This window comes from Hevea brasiliensis, chromosome 8, assembly GCF_030052815.1.
Source record: "Hevea brasiliensis isolate MT/VB/25A 57/8 chromosome 8, ASM3005281v1, whole genome shotgun sequence".
NCBI classification, from domain to species: domain Eukaryota; kingdom Viridiplantae; phylum Streptophyta; class Magnoliopsida; order Malpighiales; family Euphorbiaceae; genus Hevea; species Hevea brasiliensis.
In genome coordinates this window covers 43312188-43330591 of record NC_079500.1, presented here as the reverse complement: position 1 = coordinate 43330591, position 18404 = coordinate 43312188, and positions in this window count along the sequence as shown.

Sequence of the window (18404 nt, the reverse complement as noted above, 5' to 3'; positions counted from 1 at the left end):
AGAGCACTACTAGTGGATGGGTATGAAAAGAGATGTGGCATATTTTGTTTCCAAATGCCTAACTTGTCAGCAAGTGAAGGCAGAGCATCAAGTACTAGCTGGTTTGTTACATCCACTACCAGTACCAGAATGGAAATGGGAGAGAATAACTATGAATTTTGTGATGGGACTTTCGAGGACACAAAAGAACCCTGATGCAGTATGAGTTATAGTTGACAGACTGACCAAGTCTGCTCATTTTCTGCCTGTCCAGATGGACTACAGTTTAGAAAGATTAGCCAAGTTGTACATAGATGAGATAGTAAGATTGCATGGAGTGCCAATATCCATCGTATCAAACAGAGATCGTAGGTTCACTTCTAGATTCTAGGGTAGTCTTCAGAGAGCCCTAGGAACTAGATTGAACTTTAGCACTACATTCCACCCACAGACAGATGGCCAGTCTGAGAGAGTAATTTAGATCTTGGAGGACATGCTACGGGCTTGTGTGATTGAGTTGGAGGGTAGTTGGGACACACACTTGCCTTTGATTGAGTTTGCTTACAACAACAGCTACCAATCAAGCATTGGGATGGCTCCATATGAAGCTTTGTATGGCAAAAAATGTAGAATCCCATTGCATTGGGATGAGGTAGGCGAAAGAAAGTTGATTGGGCCCAAATTGTTCAGCAAACTGAAGAGAAAATCAAACTAGTTAGAAATCGACTTAAAGCTGCATCAGACCGTCAGAAGTCCTATATTGATCTGAAGAGAAGAGATATTGAGTATGAAGTGGGTGACAAAGTATTCCTCAAGGTTTCCCCTTGGAAGAGAATTATGAGATTCGGCAGAAAAGGGAAACTGAGTCCTCGTTTTATTAGGCCATATGAGGTTTTGGAGAGAGTGAGTCCTTTGGCATATCGATTGGCACTACCTCCAGAGTTAGAGAAGATACATAACGTCTTCCATGTATCGATGTTGAGGAGGTGTAGATCTGACCCATCTCGTATACTACCAGTAGAAGAAATTGAAGTGAATCCAGACCTCACGTATGAAAAAGAACCCATAGAGATTCTGGCTTATGAGGTGAAGCAGCTACGGAACAAGCAGATACTGTTAGTGAAAGTATTGTGAAACCATCATTCGGGCTAGGAGGCTACTTGGGAACGAGAGGAAAACATGAGGAGACAGCACCCATAGCTGTTCAAAGATTGATACCAGGTAAATTTCGGGACAAAATTTATTTTAACGGGGGGAGAATTGTAATACCCCTATTTGCCTAGCCTAGTAAATTATACTGTTCCGATAACCGGTGTCAGTCTGAACAATTAAGAGGATTATAATTACATTTAAGACACCTAGATAAACCCTGAACATAAATAATTAGTAATTATCAAATAGTTAAATATAAAGAAGAAAAACAAAGCATAAGAAGTTAAATGAGCCGAGGGTCACAACGATGGGTGACCTTCTCGGGAATGACTGTGAGGTCAGTCTAAACTCAAATTTTGAACCGTAAAATGTGACGCTGCAGTCCTTAGGACCATTATGAACACAGTGGAAAAGAGAAAATCACAAAAAACAATTGTTAAGTAGGTAAAATAATTAGGTCAGGGATCCGGAAGAAATATTGAATTACTTGCAAACCGGATCGAATCAGCGAGGGGCAATTTAGTCAATTCACCCCTAGAGCTAACTCCTGACCTAACTGTCCAAAAAAATTGGAGAAAAGAAAATTTCAAGATTAAGAATTAAATTAAAGAACTACGAAAAAATTAAAAAAAAAAAAGAGATGAAATTGAAAAAGTTTTATTACATCATGTGATGACATCAATTATGATGTCAAAATTAACTTACTTTTTCCTACAAATTTGGACTAAGTCAAATGGCTAATTTAAAGAGATAAATGACATAAAAAAAAAAAAAAGAAAATCATTTCTACTTCTTCAAAAAAAAGTCCCCATCTCTCTCTCACTTCTCTCTCCCAAAAACTCCATAGAAACCCCATTTCCAAGCTTGCATAACTTGATTTTAACCTCCCAAAGTGAAAAGCTTGCTATCTTAACTAGACAAGAGGATTGAAGAAGAAAAAGGGAGGAGAAAAGGAAAGAATTGAGGAAGTGGAACATCAAAGTTGAGATTAGTAGTTTAATTTGAAATTCTAGTTTAATACTTGTACTTTTAGTTCACTTAACCTAGAAATTAACTTAAAATCAAACAAAAACAATTATTGAGGGACCAAACATGAAATTCATCCATCTAGGGTTAGGGTTTGATATGAATGAGTTAGATGGTTTTGAATGGTTACTTGAGGTGAATTAGGTGTGTAGAACATGAATACACACTTTAAATTGCATTAGGTTGAACTTTATGTGTAGCTAGGGTTTTGATCATGTGAAAAATTGAAGAAAATTTTGAGAATTGGCCAAATGATGTTATTGACCTTATTTGAGTTGAAAAATGGTCAATTGTGACCATTTGTAGTGTGTATGAATTGTTGAAAAAAAGTTTAAATTTGGATTGGAGAAGGTCTATCTATAGGCAGCTTGACCTAGGTCCCTTTCAGGGACCAAAACCAAAAATTTACAAACCCAATTGGTGTGAGGCCAATTGGGAATGAAACTAGATACAAAATGGCATGGTTTTCATTCAGGAATTATGCCCAGAAAGTGACCATAACTTAGTGAACAATTAGGCCAAATTCGGAATTGGCAAACTGACCTGTACAAAAATAACTAAACGAATAGTAGTTACGTAAATGACCATAACTTGGTCTAGGAAGGTCCAAATGATCTCAATTTTTACCAGTAGAAAGCTGAGACATAGCCCTACAACTTTTATGAAGAAAAAAAAACCCAAATTTTAACCATAACATATTTGAAAATCCACTTGTAGTCAACTACAAAAATTGCCAAAATCCAGAATTTGCCTAGAATTCTGAGTAACACCAAATCCGGCCAGCCATGTTCAAATGCCTATAACTTAGGCTACTAAACTCCAAAAGGAGTGATTCAAAAAGGAAAATAAAGTTAAGACAATAAGGAACAACTTTTATGAAGAAAACTTAGCCAAATTATCACAGCAACATGACCAATGGAACAGTGCAAAACTGAACACCAAAACAGAAAATTTGAAATTTATGCCTAAGGGACTTGAAGTTTGAGAAAACAATCAAAACCAACAAATTAGGTAACCAAAATATGGTATGTGGGTGAAATTAGAATTTCCATACCTATTAAGTATTAGAAAGTCAACAAATTAACTTGAATAGTGTCATGAATAGTAACCCTAAAATACAAATTTCAAATAACGTCAAATTAAGCATATTAAAGTTAGATTTGAAATTATTTTTAGACTTATGATAATTTATGGTACTGAAACACTGTGAAATTATGTTTTTCAATGGAAAAAAATACCGGAAAAGAACCCGAAGCATCGAGTCAGGACCAAGAGGCGACTCATATAAGATTTGTGCACAACATAGGTTTTCTATAAATTTTCTTCTGCAAATTGTTTTGAATGAATTGAGATATTAAATTGTGACTCAAATGTATTGAAATGTTTATTATGCTTTTGACTTATATTGTTGAAAGTTTACTTGTATGTGTTTGAAATGGTAATAAATATTTAGCAAATTGCTAAGACATTTTTGAAACCACAGTGTCATGACCATATATTTGAATTTTAATTCCTTCTCTGGCTAAAGTGTTGACGTGTGTGCCAGTAGAAGAAGAAATTTGAATAGATATCCATATATTTGAGCTAGCTAGCCTTGTGATTTCTCATAAGCCTCCGGCTATTGAGATGAATATGTTTCGAATGGCATGATATAACTGTGTGTTTTTATGAAATTCGTTTTGAGACTTCCAAAATGAAATTGTTTAGACTAAAAGTTCATAAATCATGTTTTGCATCTGTATTTCATTTTCAGCACCGTATTTGTCACACCTTACCCCTCTATAAGGCATAACATGATCCCGTAGAATACCTAATGAACTACCAAACTTCACCTACTGATAACTCATTAAGTACCCTACAAGGGATTTTAAAACAATTTTCTTAATTTTTATAAGTGGTGAGTATTTTCTAACAGGTACTAAAATCATTTATTTAAAGTTGAAAAATTGTTAAAATTTTTGGCCCATTTTATTTTTTCGCAAATTTTATAAAAATTTCGGCAGAGTGCCGTCTGTATTTTGAGAAAACAATTATTCAAATACCTGAAAAAAAACACTTCCAATAATTTGTCTCAACAACTTCTTCAAATTCACAACCATCCCAACCAATTTCAACATCATTTATCAATTTCCAAAAAATTCAAATCCATAATTTCCAATATTCAACAATCATCAAAATACCATTAATCAATTTCATTCAATTTAAAATAAAACACTTCTATTCATATTTCATTAAAGATAAAACAATTTATATACATCGTTGCAAAAATTTACATTGAAAGAAATTCAACTAAAATTTATTACAAACTTTATACAAGCTGCTCAAGACCAATTTTACATGTCCATACATTTACATATATTACATACATCAAAATAAATTTTTACAATTAGGGTATAAAATATACCCGATAAATTCAAGCAGGTAGCTCCTCAATCCTCAGTAGCTCAGTCTGCTGCTCCTCTAGTCTCTAAATCTGCGACAGCAATAACAGCCATCGCTGAGTACTAGGACTCAGTGGTGCATAACATACTAAAATAATCTTTATGCAGAATTTAAATCATATTTATTCAAAAAATTGGACTGAACATGAGAATTAAATACAAAATATGAATTATGAGATTTTAATCCAAACAATTTCATTTCGAAGTATCAAAACCAATTTCATAAAACCCATAGTTATATCATGCTATTCAAAACAAATATAATCTCAATAGCCATAGGCTAAGGAGAAGTCACATCACAAGGCTAGCTAGCTCAAATTTATGAATATCCATTCAATTTCTTATTCTACTGGCACACACCTCAACACTTCAGCCAGAGAATGAATCAAAATTCGAAACTGATTACCCCCACTAGTCATGCTAGTGAGGTGTTCAAATATATGGTCATGACACTGCGGTTTCAAAACTTATCTTAACAATTTACTAAACATTGCCATTTCAAATATACACAAATAACTTTCAACAATTTAAATCAAAAGCATAATAAATATTTCATCACAATGATGTCACAATTCAATATTTTAAATTATTCAAAACAATATGCAGAAGAAAATTTACATAAATTCTACGTTGTGCACTTTCCTTTTATGAGTCTCCTTTTGGCCTTGACTTGACACTTCGGGTTTCTTCCTGATATTCTTTTCCACTGAAACACACAGTTTCACAGTGTTTCAGCATCATAACTTAGCATAAATCCAAAAATAAATTTAAATTTACTTTTACCTAACTTTAATGTGCTAAACTTGACGTTTTTTAAAATTTGTATTTCGGGTTACTATTCACGATACTATTTAAGTCAATTTGTTGACTTTCTAAGGCTTAATAGGTATGAAAATTCTAACTTCACCCCATACCACATTTTGGTTACTAAATTTGTTGGTTTTGGTTGTTTACTCAAAATCTAAGTTTTTTAGTCAAATTTGCAAATTTTCAGTTTTGGTGTCTTAAGTTACACTGTTCCATTTGTCATTTTTCTGTTAGAATTTGGCAAAACTTTCTTCATGGAAAATGTTCCCTATTGTCTTAACTTTATTCTCCTTTTTGAATCACTCTATTTGGAGTTTTGTAGTTCAAGTTATAGCTATTTGAATCATGACTGCCGGATTGGACTTAACCCATATTTCTGGGCACCAAACTGGTTCTTGCAATTTTAGGTCACCAATTTTGGGTGGCCAAATGACTTGGTTAAGGGTATAATTTGGATTTGTGTTACTCATGAAAGCTTTATGTCTATATCTCAACTGTCCACTAGTAAAAGTTCAGGTCATTTAGACCTAACTAGCCCAAGTTATGGCCAAATGAACAAACACTGTTCATTTGGTCATTTTTGTACAGGTCAGACTGCATAAATTCGAATTTGGTCAATTTGTTCACTAAGTTTTGTTCACTTTTTGGGCATGATTTCTGAATGAAAAATGTGTCATTTTGTATCTATTTTCATTCCAAATTGGCCTCACACCAATTGGACTTGTAAATTTTCAGTTTTGGTCCCTCAAAGGGACCTTAGTCCTGCTGCCTGCAGCATGGCCATTTTCAGTCCGAATTTGAACTCACTTCTAACACTTCTAACATACTCCAATTGGTCACAAATGACCATTTCTCACCTCAAACAAAGTCCAACACACCATTTAACACATTCTCACATTTTTGTCTCTAAAACCCTAGATGCCAAAACCCTAGTTCATGCCATTTGTTACATTTAACTAATTAAACACCTGTACACATGCTTCCTTAACTCATTCAAACTTACCTACTCTACTAATTCAATCAAAACAAATGTATACACCATCAAACCCTAGCTAGCTAAAATTCAACTTTGGTCCCTCAATAAAAATTTTCTTTTCATTTAAGCATATTTCCAAGTTCATTCAATCATAAACACATGTATTAAACTCAAAATTTCAAAGTAAATAGCTTACCTCAACTTTGAAGTTCAATAACCCAATTTCTTCTTTCTTTTCTTTTTTCTTTCTTGCTCAATCTCCTTTTCTATTTGTCAAAACAAGTTTTAATTAAGGGGCTTGCAATTTCTATGGCTAAAGTTTGATTTCTTCAAGCTCAAAAATGAGCTTTCATAGAGTATTTTGTGAGGGAGAGGGTGAGAGAGAGAGAGACGGAAGTTGAGGAAGAAGATGATCTTTTTGTTTGTTTTTTTTTTTCTTTTCTTTTCTTTTCTTTATGCTTTTAGTCTTATGGAAGACCAAAAAATTAAGTTAATTAAATTTATTAATTATATATTTATTGCATCATGCATGAGGTCATGCATGATGTCATCACTTTTTACTTTTCCATTTTCCTCTCTTTTTTTTTTTCATTAGTTCTTTAATTTAATTTCCAATTCCAAAATTTTTTTTTCTCTGATTTTATTTGACAGTTAGGTCAGGAGTCAGCTCTCGGGGTCAATTGACCAAATTGCCCCTCACCGGTTCAACCCGGTTTACAAATAATTTAATATTTCTTCCGGCTCCCTGACCTAATTATTTGACTGGCTTAACAATTCTTTTTCGTGATTTTTTCTTTTTCCACTGTGTTCACAATAGTCCTAAGGATCGCAGCGTCACATTTTATGGTTTGAAATTTGAGTTTAAAATGACTTCATAGTCCTTCCCGAGAAGGTCACCCATCGCTGTGACTCTCGGCTCGTTTAACTTCTTATGTTCTGTTTTTCTTATTTATACTTAACTAATTGGCAATTACTAATTATTTATGTTCAGGGCTTATCTAGTTGTCTTAAGTATGGTTCTAATCCCCTTAATTGTCCGAACCGACTTCGGTCACCGGAATAATGAAATATACTAGGCTATACAAATAGGGGTGTTACAGTATTTGAATAAATATGATTTGAATTATGCATAAATATTATTTTAGTATGTTGTGCACCACTGAGTCATAGTAATCAGAGATGGCTATTATTGCTATCGCAGATATAGAGACTACAGAAGCAGCATAGTGAGCTGCTGAGGATTTTGGAGCCACCTTTCCTGAAGTTTTATCAGGTATAAATTTATACCCTGATGTAATGTTTATATTTGTGTAAGTAACTATATGTATATATAAAAACTGGCGGTTGTATAAAGTTGTAATAATATCATTTTGGATTTGCTAATGTAAAGTGGTTGATAAATGTAATTTATTTTTACTTTAATGAAAAATGAATGGAAATATTGAGTTGTGAATTATTAATTTGAATTTTGAAGTTTGAGAAATGATGTTGAAGTTTGTTATGGTAGTTGTTGAGTTCATGAAATAAATTATTGGAAGTGTTTTTACAGGTTTGTGAAGAACTGTTTTCTTAAAATACAGACGACACTCTACCAAAATTTTTCCAAAATTTGTGTAAAAATAAAAATGGACAAAAAAATTTAGCTAGCTTTTAAACTTATATTAAATGTAAGAAAATGCTCACTACTTCCAAAAAGTAAGAAAAAGGTTTTTAAAATCCCTTGTAGGGTACTTAATGAGTTATCGGTAGGTGAAGTTCGGTAGTTCATTATGTATTCTACAGGATCATGTTATGCCTTATAGAGGGGTAAGGCGTGACAATAATGCTTACACATACACTACCAGAAAATCCTTTTCTATCATGGACACCTCCTACGTCATCACATGTCCTCTATGAGTTAAAGCAGTCCTCTTCCTAAGCAAATGACTCTAAACCATGTGTTGTTTGTGCTATGTGCAATCTTACTCCAAATCTTGCCAATCTTGAGGGTACCACAAATCAAGAACCATATGTGGTGTTACATGACAACTACTGAACGAGCGAAAGTGTGACACCCCTTACCCGACTACAGTGTAGCCGAGCAAGTTATGCCACTCAGTGTGCCGAGCACTCTATTTTTATCTTAATTAATTTTTTTATCATAATTTTGAATATAACTTGTGAAATATAATTCATTTTAAGCCATTTATCGAAATTATTATTTCTTTGAGGTTCCGAAAATTTTAAAGAAAATCCGGCAGAATACCGGCTAAAAATGGAGAAAACAGTTCTTCGGAACCTGTGAAAAACACTTCCTATATTCATTTTCCATCATCTCAACTCCATTTATCAAATTCTCAACAATGTTCAATCTCAGTTCTCATTCATCCATCTCATATGATACCATGCATAATTCATATATAAACATTCACTTTTCCATTTACAACCACACTTTTCATTATTTACATGAATATCAAAATACATTACATAAGTTTCAAATACATATGAGAAAATAAAATCAATTACAAAATACCAAAATGACATCTAGCGTCCTACCAATGCACTGCTGACAGTGAGGTGACACAGACACTATGCAGAACTGTGAACTGCCTTACCGAATCTGTGGTCTACTGGTGCTCTGTCCAATCTTCAGTACCTACGCGTTGCAAAAGCGACGCGCTAAGCATAAAGCTTAGTGGTGCAAATAATAAAATAGAAAGAAATAATATTCAATATAAAAATCATAATTTCTTAGCCATTGTGTTCATAAGAACTGAATAATTACCAACTTAGTGTTTAGTCGAGGGCTAATTACGTCTTATGATATTAACTTCTTCATGCATTTTGTTAATTATTTTCTTCATGATCTTGAGTTTCTTTGTATTCTATCGTAATCATTCCTGATATTTAATTTTCGTATTTTCTTTAACAATCAGTTCATTTACAGTTATACTTTTCCATGCCCAAGTAACCTATACTGGACGACTGGACTGGATAACGGGTCGTTGGCACTGGACACCGCGGTGCCTCGGGCCGTCATACCATGGGACGCAGAACGTCAACCACGTATGCAGTCAGTATGGCTAAAAAGCCATGATATCACATAATTGGCATAAAAGCCATGAATACGGGCATAAAAGCCATGAATACGGGCATAAAGCCATGAATACAGGCATAAAGCCTTTCCTTTCGCAGTACTGCTAAAACAATACCCTATTGGCATGCCAAACTATCCAAACTAATCACATTAGGCCTACTAGGGCATTTTGCATATTTAAGTTTCACAATTTTTGGATTTCAAGTTTTCATGTCACTATTCATTTCATTAGTTAATTAAAATGTTGACTTTTGCATAAACAATAGGTACATTGGTTTTAATACTCCCAACATACCACATTTTGTATTCAAAACTTGTTAGTTTTGGTCACTTTCTCAAAGTTTAGGTCATTTTGGCAAAATTGCCAATTTTTTTTTGGTTTTGGTGTCACTATTCACCTCATTGGTCAATAAAAATGTTGACTTTTAGAATAAAAATATGTACATTGACTTTGGCACTCCCAACATACCACATTTGGTGTTTAAAACTTGTTGGCATTAAGTGTTAATACCATTTCCAAGCATTAAACCAAAGGAGCAGATTTTTCAGTTTTGGTGAGTCAACTTCACTGTTCCATTGGACACTGTTACTGTTGGAATTTGAAGAAATGTAAAACATGAAAGTTGTTCCTTATTTTGTCTAGTTGAATTTCTTTTTTTGAATCACTCCATTTGGAGTTTTGTAGCTCCAGATATGGCTCAAAAACCCAAGCTGTCCGGATATGCATTCTGCAGAAATTTACCATATCTACAGTGCATGAACAGTAACTTGAGTAACTTGGTTGAATGGGTTCTGACCATAATTTGGGGTAGGTTCCTTCATGAAAGTTGTTTGTCTATGTCTTAACTTGTTGCTGTAAAAATTTCAGGCCAATTGACCAAATCTACAGTGAGTTATGGCCAAATGAACTGGTCAATTCTGCAGAGGCAGTTTCAGGGTATCCGGATTGGGGCCAAGTTTTGGTCCTCTTGCTTTGGTCTTTTGGGCATGGTTTCTTCAGCAAAAATGTGCCATTATAAGCCTAGTTTCATTTCCAATTGGCCAAACACCAATTGGACTAGCACAGCCCAAGTTATGGCAGTGCAAAGGGACTGAATTTTTAGTCCCTATACTGTTGTCCTAGGGCAGTTTGCAACCTCACTTTGCAATCTCATTTTTCAGTCCATTTGTTGGTCAATCTACCTAAAATGGTCACTAATTGACCATTAAAATGTTCTCTAATCAATTCATAATCCAAGTCCACACTTTACTCCCAAAACCCTAGCTCAAATTCAAGATTTTGTACAAGTTACCCTAGTTGACTAACTAACTCATTTCCTTATGTTTATATACTTTATTCATGATTTCTAATTCATTCCAAGTCCATTCAAAAACACTCAATCCTATTTCTCCCTAGGGCAGCCGAAATTTATGGAGTGCATATGCATAAATTTCATCCACTTAATTTACAAATTCTTGCTAAATTCAAGTTCCTATGCATGAAATTAAAGAGTTTTTGATATATAGTGCACTAACCTCTTGTAGCTTAAATCCAAGCCAACCCAAAACTTCAATTTCTTCTCCTCTTTTAGCTCCCAAAATATTAAGCAAGGTTCTAGGGTAAAATTTAGTGTTGGGAACTCAAGGAAATATGGTGGGAGTTTAGGGTTTCATGAGCTTGCCAAGCTCATCAATGGAGGGAGATGGGAAGAGTCACGTTTTGGGGAAGAAGAAGAAGAAGAATGGCTGCTGTAATTTGTGTTATTTTGGTCTTCATTTATGTCTTTTAATAGTTTAGTCAAATGGTAGCTTATTTGTGATTGGTCACAATTTGTAAATGACATCATCAAGATGTCATAATTGAGCTTTTTCTTCATTTTCTTTCCTTTCCTCCACTAATCATTTTCAATTTGATTTCTAGTAATGTTTATTCATATTTTATGTTATATTTATTATTTACTCAACTGGACAAGTCGGCCAAAAATCACCTCGGAAAGCGAAATGACCAAAATGCCCTCCGTTTGGCTTAACGGGTCAAAATTAGCTGTACCGATTGAAAAATTTTTCTAAATATTTTCTTGGCATTCTAATGCCATAGGAACCTCAATAACCCTTCTCTGGAGTCCCAAAAATTATTTTATGATTTTTCCCCCGGGTCTAGGGCTCCTCGTTGCGAGAACCGCAACTTACCTCTGGTTACCCATCGCTTGGGCACCGGCTCTTTTAACTTAACTGTATTTTATTTCTAAAATTTTTACTAAATTTTTCTCATTAATATTTGAGTTAATTATGGTCCCTCACTTTGATTTGAATATTTTCTCGGACGTTCTAGCTGTCCGGACCGACACCGGTCACCGGAACAGTAGACTGTGCGGAATTGCTACCGGGAGGATGTTACAGAAAGCATGAAAATTGTTACATTAGAGCTTTGAATTTCAAAATTTTTCTTCTAGGGTTACAAGCATCATGCCACATCTCTTATGTGCCTAATTAATTTCAATGCTCTATTGCATATTAAAACACTTTTAATATGTATTAGGATCTATGTTTGCCATTCAAGATTGTGAATAAACAAATTAATCCATTTAAACCCTAATTTAAAAGAGGAGTTAGAGCACTAACCTATTTGATACACTATGGATGTAATTGGCATTTTTAGGAAGCACCTAGGACCCCAAGCGTTGTCCCTTTAGCTTGTCCACACCAAGATAACCAATGGGCAGCCCTTAATTTGCTTCCGAAGCCATTGCCAACCAATTATAAATTGGGCTTTTACCTTTAGAGAGGTTGTATGTGTGTATAGGACACTAGAAATAATTTCTGGCAATTTTAATTCAAAGGGAATTAAGTGATTCTCTTTGAATTGATGAGAAAAGATGAAGAGAGGAGAGGGAGAAAGAGGTGCCGCCACCTTGAGGAAGAGAGAATATTGTGTTTTGTTCTTCTTTCTTTTCCCTTTTATAATTAGGTCATTAAGTCACTTAAACCCCATGCCACATGTCACCACCACATTGCATCTTATTTTTCATTGACCTAATTACATTAAGACAAGTGTCAAAGCTAGACTTAATCTTGACTTTGATCACCTTGCATGATAAGAAGACAAATGGCAAACTTATATGATGCCATGTGTCACCATCTCATGGTGCCATATGTCACTAAGTGAAATGACCAAATTACCCTTATGTTGTAATTTTGATTTCTTAACCCAAAATCATTATTTCTCCTCTTCAAATCAATTTATATCAAATATAAATTAATTAATTAATCTCTATTAATTAATTTCTCATAATTAAATTCATATTTAAACACTTTAAATATAAATTTAACTTATAATATGCATCCAATAACCTAGATTTAGTTTCAAGTCATGCTAGGGATTTTGCAATCTTATTGCAAATCAAACCTAATTAATTAATTAATTAAACTCTTTAATTAATCAATTAAATCACATTTTACGTAGTGATTATCTTGTGTATGCGTGTGACTTACTAGGCTCATCACTAATTGGCAATAAGATATGATATTAACTCTTAATATCATCAGAACTCTTTCTTACCATAAATGATTTCTCTAAACTATTTTAGGCATCTCATAGACCATGGTTGGCACTTAGCATAGCGTGCCATGGCCACCCAATCAGTAACAATGAATACCTTAAATGAACCTATAATCATATGTTACCATGCACTAGAATCTCTCTGTTACAAAATCCCAATTCGAGATGGAGTCATGGTTTATGTCAAACCCCATTTGCTATGAATATTATGTTCACTTTTAATTCCAGTTCTTGATTAATTAGATTTTCTTGTCAGAAACTCTTTTCTAACTAAATCTGTCTGTCCTGGCCAAGAACTTGAAACATAAAAAATAATTAAATGAACATAGGATTTTATCCCTATTTACTTAGGGTAACAGATTCCATCTTGATCAACACCTATCTCCATATATAACTAGTAGGAGCCAACACATTCCCATATACCAATACACAGTATAAGTATGAAAGTAGTATCAAACTCAAACCACCTATATACAAGATAACTGTATTATCTCAGGTCTAAAGATTATATGCATTCATATAATATATGACAATGCATTGATAAGAGTAAACTCCATGTGCTTGTCATATGCGCCACTAGTTCGACCTACTTATCATGTATAAGTGCCTATCATGTTTGTTATATGGCATGAGACTCACCATTCCACCTTATTTATATTTCATATAAATACCTTGGGAATAAACATGAATACAATCTTTCTAGATAAGTCATGTTCTGTGTGAAGTATCCTCGATTGTGAACCAATTTATGATACTTTGTGCTAGAAATACTGTCACTTATATTCTTAACAACTTAATAATAGAATTTCTAACAAAATATCAAAGGACCTTTTCTATTGCACATAAATATATTATGTAAACGAAAAAGTGAAATTGCCTTTTATTAATAAAATATGTACTCGATGCATACTAAATGATATGCTCTAGGGCATACTACTAACAATCTCGCACTAGCACTAGAGCCATTCATTATAGTATCTTAGAGCCATCTTCTCAAGATGTCGGTCTTACTGAATTTGTGACATATCCTTAGTGAATGGATCAGCTGGATTTTCAGCTGATGCTATTTTTTTTTTTTTTTGCATGGCCATATCGCCTCACCCAACTATTTCTCTGATAATGTGGTAGCGCCTTTTTATGTGTTTAGATTTCTAGTGAGACCAGAGTTCCTTATCCAAACAGCCTCTTTTGCAATATCTGATGCAGCAATGTACTCAGCCTCTGTAGTAGAATCAGCAGTCGTACTCTGTTTGGAACTCTTTCAACTGACTGCACCTCCATTACAAATGAACACAAACCCAGAGGTAGACTTTCTATCATCGATATCTGATTGGAAATTATAATCAGTATAACCATCCAATTGCAAGTCAGCAATCAAGAATAAATCCTTAGTTCTTCTCAAGTACTTAAGGATATTCTTGACAGCTATCCAGTGTTCCAAATCTGGATTGGATTGAAACCTGCTAGTCAAACTAACAGCATGTGTGATATCCGATCTAGTACACATCATTGCATACATCAAACTTCCCAAAGCCAAAGCATATGGAATCCTAGCTATTTTATCTCTTTCTTTAGGTGTCTTTCGAGACATCTCTTTAGAAAGATGGATACCATGTCTCACTAGTAACAATTGTCTCTTGGAATCAAGCATGTTAAACCTCTTTAACACCTTTTCCAAGTATAAACTTTGGGATAAACCAATTATTCTTTTCACTCTATCTCTATAGATATGAATTCCAAGAATATAGGTTGCCTTTCCTAAGTCTTTCATAGAGAATGTATTTGACAACCATACTTTTACAGTTGTCAACATACCTATGTCATTACCTATCAACAGAATGTCATCCACATATAAGACAAGGAAAGTGATAGCACTATCACTAACCATTTTATATACACATGGTTCATCCATATTTTTGATAAAACCAAATAACTTAATGGCTTCATCAAAATGGATGTTCCAACTCCTCGAAGCTTGTTTCAACCCATAAATGGATCGCTTTAGCTTGCATACCTTGGAACTATCTTGGGATTCAAAACCCCCAGGTTGTTCTATGAAAATGTTTTCTTCAATGTATCCATTGAGAAAAGCTGTTTTGACATCCATCTGCCAAATCTCATAATCATAGTATGCAATTATTACCAATAGAATCCTAATTGATTTAAGCATGGTAACAGGCGAGAAAGTCTCCTCATAGTCGATTCCTTTCCTTTGGCGAGACCCTTTTGCTACTAACCTTGCTTTATAGGTGTCTACCTTTCCATCAAAACTAATTTTCTTTTTGAAAACCTATTTATTCCCTATAGGTACAATACCTTCAGGTGGGTTAACAAGGTCCCAAACTTGGTTCTTATACATGGAATCAATTTCATAGCTTTAATCCATTTTGAAGAGTCTATATCTGATATAGCTTCTTCATAGGTAAGTGGATCATCTCCATGGTCTACTTCTTCATGAGTAAACAACTCTTGTTCATCTTCATGAAGAAAACCATATCTCACAAGTGGGTGAGATATCCTGGTTGATCTGCGAGGAATTATTATAGATGTTTCATCAATAGGTGTAGGTTGACTAGATGGATCTATATCCATTTGATCTGTTGATTAGTCAGAATTCTCCAATTCTAACTCTATTTGCCTTCCTTTGCCTCCTTATTGAATAAACTATTGTTCAAGAAATATGGCATCTCTGCTTACCACAACCTTTTATGATGTAGGCAAATAAAAATAATATCTAAAACTTTCTTTTGGATATCCAACAAATCGGCCTTTTTCTGATCTGATTTCCAATTTATCAGTGTTCAGCTTTTTTATATAAGCTGGACAACCCCAAATCTTAACATGCTTAAGACTTGATTTTCTTCCATGCCATATAAGGTGTGGAAGAAACTGATTTTGATGGCATCCTATTCAGAATATGCAAAGCTGATTCTAATGCAAATCCTCAAAAGGAGATTGATATATCAGTATAGCTCATCATACTGTGTACCATATCTAATAGGGTACGATTTCTCCTTTCAGATACATCATTCAGCTATGGCGTTCCTGGAGGAGTCAGCTAGGAAACAATGCCATGCTCTTTCAATTATTCATCAAATTCAGTACTTAAGTATTCACCTCCACGATCTGATCGAAGAGTTTTAATACTTTTTTCTGTTTGATTTTCTACTTCAGATTTGAATTTTTTGAACTTTACAAATGATTCATGTTTGTATTTCATAAAATACAAATACCCAAACCTTGATTTATTATTAGTAAAGGTAATAAAGTAATGTAAACTGCCTCTAGCCATTTTCTTAAGTGGACCACATACATAACTATGTATTAGCTCCAAAATATTTTCAACACTTAGTCCTTGTCCAACAAAGGGTGATCTAGTCATTTTTTCCTGAAGGCAGGATTCACAAGTTGGAGTAGGTTTAGAACCCAATGAGGATAAAATCCCCATTTCTCTAGTTTTGCAATCCTATCTTCTGCAACATGACCTAATCTTAAGTGCCAAAGATATTTTGAACTTGAGTTGATTTTCATCATGGCATTGCATTCTTTTAGATTGCTTGCATTAGATTTGTATTTAACATTATTATCTAAATACTAAAGCTCATCATGCATATAACCCAAACCACTATATTTATTTCCAAAATAAATATTGCAGACATCATTTATGAACAAAAATTCATAACCATCTCTAGTCAAACTAGATATAGAAATGATGTTCTTAAAAGCATCAGGTATATGCAAAACCTTATTTAAATACAAAACATGTTCACACATGTATAAAGATTTAGATCCTATGGCTAAAGCTTCAACAGTTGAGCCATTGCCAACCTAGAGTCTAATATCTCGTTACTGCAAGCTGCTACTACTTGCTATACTCTGGGTAGTTCCTATTCCAGTGCCCATCCTTCTAGTAGTGGAAACACTTTCCTTTGCCTCCATCAGCTTTGGTTTTCCCTTTCTGTTTAGCTATCTTCTTAGAAGGTTCTAGAACTTGAGGTTTCTTATTCTTATTGCCCTTCTTCTTGTTGGACTTTCTAGTAGAAGAAGATGCAATCAAAGGTACCTCTTTTCCTTTATTGCTCGACATACTCTATTGGGCAATAACAAGCATGTTAAGTAAACTGCCAAGGTGTGTTCCTACTTAGTCATATAGAAATTTGTCACAAAATTCTCAAATGACTCAGGTAGGGACTGAAGGATCAAATTCGTCTGCAGTTAGAAATCCACATTAAAGTCAAGATGTTCCAGCTGCTCAATAAGCCGAATCATCTTGTGGACATGATCTCCTACATTCTTTCCCTCAGACATCCTCATTCGAAATAGCTGCCTAGATATCTCATACCTAGCATTCCTACTATGCTCACCATACAACTCTTATAGGTGAAGGAGAATCTCATCAGCACTTTGCATATTTTCATGCTGCTTCTGTAACTCATTACTCATAGAAGTAAGCATATAACACTTGGCTCTCATATCATGCTCCTTCCACTTGTCCAAAGTGTCATGTTCCTCTTAAGTGGCCTCTTGAGGTAAAGGACCAGGAACCTTTGAGTCTAGAACATATCCAATACGTTTTAGGTTCAGGATAAGTTTTAAATTTCTTAGCCAATCAGAAAGATTAGGTCCCGTCAACCTATTGTGATCAAGTATGCTCGCAAGGATATTGGATGGTGGTGGTTGTTGTGTGCTCATTATTATCAGAAGAATTGTAACACCCTAGGCAAATCCCACATCAGCAAAACATGGGAGAGATGCTGGGTTTATAAGTTGGCAGTTCGTAACCCCTAGCGATGCGTTTTAAAACTGTGAGGGCTTCGGCCCAGAGCGGACAATATCACTAATAGGCTAGGCCATTACATTTGTGGCATCAGAGCCACTCCGCGTGCAACCTTGAGCGATGGTGATGCAAACCTCAACGAGGACGCTGAGTCCCATAAGGGGGGTGGAATGTAACACCCTAGGCAAATCCCACATTGGCAAAACACAGGAAGATGCTGGGTTTATAAGTTGGCGGTTCGTAACCCCTAGCGACGCGTTTTAAAACTGTGAGGGCTTCGGCCCAAAGCGGACAATATCACTATTGGGCCGGGCTTTAACATTTGACTGTTAACATATTCATAGTCATCTCACATATTTCCATATCATATTCTCTTTTATCATATCATTCACAACTATTTATGAGATCTCAAAATGAAGTATCATCTATTGCATTCATATAGAAATAAGATATAAAAAAAAAAATTCTACACATAAATTACCTGACTTAAATGACATTAAAATTTATAATAGACATGATAAGACAAGATAGGGTGCTCCGGCACCGAATGTGGCACTTCTTGCTCGGCTATACAATAGATGGGTAAGGGGCGTCACAAGAATAATTACAGAAAATAACTAGATTAATTAATA